Genomic DNA, 3,435 nt, shown 5'->3' on the forward strand with positions numbered 1-3,435 from the left:
GAAAGCCAGGAACTTCTTCTGAGTCTGCCACGTGGGTACAGAGGTCAAGGACTTTAGCCGTCCTTTGCTGCTTCTTAGGTTTTCGATGTTTGGTTTATATTCTTGAGGAATCTCCTTGAGCTGAATTTCTGGTCTTTTACTGTATTCTGCTTTAGAGGACTCTGCATATGATGTCACAACCTCATTGTGCACAGAGTTCCTGTCCTCTTTTCCTCCGAAATGTCTGAGTCAAATACTGCCTTTGGTTGCAATCTGGTGACACCAAACATCATGTACAAGATTCTTCTCATTGGGTATTGTTTTGAAACCCATTTTTACCATAATTTTAATTGAGTATCAGAAAGGCTTGCATTGTGTTTCTCATTTGTTATTATTGTAACTCCAAAAAAGTTACTTTTCAATTTCTATCATGTCAACATTCATCTTGAGACAGAAAACTCATCTTGATGTTCAAGAGTTTCTGTGTCCTAACAGGATACGTAGAGAAAGCAGCGAATCATGGCATGGGTTGTGAAGGGTACATCCTTAACTTAATTTTTATGTTTATAATCAGCCTGGGTTATCTTTTTTTTTCCTTTTTGTTCATGAAACAAGCACGGTTGCTTGATGCTGAGGTAGTGTCTCCTGTTCACAAGATGCAGACATGGAAAGCAATTTCCAACTTAATCTATCTATATGTTTTTTTCATTTTAACATGTGCACTTATTGACCAGCTGCTTATGTTCTTTCCAAGTTAAATATTGCTAAATCTTTAGCAGTCCTGTTTTCTGTACCTTTTCATGAAGCAGATTTCATAGAGAAGATGAAAGGTTTATCCATTTTCCTTTATTTAATGCACTTGTGAAATGCTCTGATATACTAAACTTTGGTTAAAAATATTTTGGTAAATAAAAAAATCTCTTGAATCTATAAAATCTTAAGTAATTCAGGATATTTTTTTGCTTTCTTCCCCATAAAAGTAATTTATTTGCTATAAAAGTAGTATTATTTGCTGTAACAAATAAGTAGTAAAAATCCTGGATAGTACACTATCCAGGAGAAAGAATACTGAGTGGTTTTGTTCTGACTGTGGCCTGTTTGACTCTGTTGACTTCCCTATGTAGCTTTCCTTTGTGCTATTAATAGCTACAACACATTGCTGTCTTCCTCCAGCAGGGACTTTGGCACCAAAAAGAGCTACCATGGTGGATGTACTCTCACCTCTCCCACATATAGTCAGTCCACATATCCCATGAGACAAGCTCTAGGATTTAAAACTAAAGGAAGTGATGGGTGTTAGAAAATAACCTCACAGCAGTAGCTTAGCAACAGCCCAGCAACATTTTCTATAATAAGAATGAATAAGGCTCAATACCATTTTTATATTGCTATTTTTATATTACTAACAAATGACAGTGTCGCTCTCAATGTGGACAACATACTGCATGCTGTGAACAATGTCAGTCTCACATCCTCACTTCCACCTAGCCCGTTTCCATTTTTCTATAAGATTGTTGCCATTGACTTCTTCTAAGCTAAGTGTGTATCAGATGAAGTTCTGTCAGGGACTAAAATTCCACTCACCCTGATGAACTAGGAAGTTTAATGAGAAGCTGTCGAGTTGTGGTAGGTTGAGGTCATCACAGAGGGGAGTCACCCAGGAGCAGTAGAGTGGGAAATCTAAGGAGTAAAGGGAGAAAATGTTCTTGGAGAACTAGTACCACGAATGAGCACTGTGTTATGGGATGCAACCAGCAACAACTGTGAAACTAAAGTGGGAGTATACACAGAGCAAATTGCCCAAGCCCTCCCATCTCCAGCTGGTGAGAAATTCAAGAGCAAGGGAATCAGGAAGATCCAGAACTGTCAGAAAAGGGTCGAGGTAGACGGAGCATTGGCTAGGAGTGAGCAAATGGAGATTGACACTGAGGGTAATATGTAAGAAATTTGGCATAGATTCCCTCTGCCGTTTGTCTTCACAGCAATCTGGTAGATTCTGTTGCTACCCATAAATGGAAAAGATGGACACGTAAAATGTCTGAGGCCACTTAGGGAGGCAAGTGTGGAGCTGGAAAGCATACCTGAAGCTGTGTGTCTGGATAGATGTTTCCAAGGGCTGTGTGAAACCAGTGTTATTGCAGGATCAGCTCAGGCTGTGTCAGTGCTGTGAAATAATCTGAAACTGCTCATTTTCTTCAAGATAAAACCAGACTCCTTTACCTGGCATTAACGACTCTTCGTTACCTGGCCTGTTTTACTCAGCGTCATCTCCCTTAACACATGCGTCTGATAATCCATGGTCCAAGCGTCCTTCCCTACACCTTATCTGCTCATTGTTCACATTCAAGGATGTTCTTGAGCTTCGTGCCTTCCTGGTGCATCTTCTTTTCTGCTGTATTTTCATATCTGGTCATTCCATTTCAGTCTTTGAAACACAACTCAGCCTCAGTATTACTTCTTCTGGAAATGTCCCAGGACTTCCCCCATCTATTCCAGATTGGTGAATTCCTGTAACACAATTTGATAGTCTCAATCACAACTGTATACATATGGTGCTGTATGCATATGGCGTGAGCTGTGTGTTCATTGTATTTCCTCTGCCCATTCTCACAGCTGGCACATGAGCGACTCCTTACCTAAATTGAATTCTGAGCAGTGGAGGAAGGCTATGAGTTGATGCGCATTTACCTTTGCACACAATAATTGCTTTTGGATGGGTTAGGTGTGTTAGGTCCTTCTCAGTGCTCTTCATGCAGTTAATGTGTACAAGTTCCTGTCTGGTGTCATTTTAGGGCTTGAACACATGGGGCAAGGTTAAAGAATGTGTCACTCAGTGTCTCAAAAATAAAATAGTTCCTTGAATACAGAATAAAGGCAAGGGATAAAATACATTTAAGGTAGATGTACTTAAAGTTGATGGATGACTAATCATATTCTGAAAGACATTGCATTTGCTGGAGTGGATGAATTGATTGTTCAAGGAAGATGTCCCTCAGGGGAATGGGAAAAGATAGATTCTGGTTGTTTGGATACCAGGAATAGGTAATAAACCTGGAGATATTGGAGGAATCACGTGTAATGAAGTGTTTTTAAAAAGTCCATGAGACTTTAGTTAAAACCACAAGGCAAGCTTTTAGTTTTTCTCCCTTTTGGTTTTGGCCACCCTTCACCCCACCCCCCCGTTTTTTAGTTGCGTTTCAAAAGGCAAGAGGTTTTGCCGTTGTGGTTTAGCGGGGTAAAACTGCCACCTGCAGTGCCCACAGGTCACGTGGGTGGCTGTTTGTATCTCAGATCTCCACCGGCTTCCTGCTGATGACCTGGGAAAGGCAGCAGCAGATGCCACAGTATTTGGGCTCCTGCAGTCAATAGGAACTCAGCCCAGCCTTGTAGCTGCAGCCATTTTGGGAGTGAGCCAGCAGAAGTCTCTCTCACTCTCTTCCCCTATCTCTGAAACGT

This window comes from Ochotona princeps, chromosome 23, assembly GCF_030435755.1.
Source record: "Ochotona princeps isolate mOchPri1 chromosome 23, mOchPri1.hap1, whole genome shotgun sequence".
NCBI classification, from domain to species: domain Eukaryota; kingdom Metazoa; phylum Chordata; class Mammalia; order Lagomorpha; family Ochotonidae; genus Ochotona; species Ochotona princeps.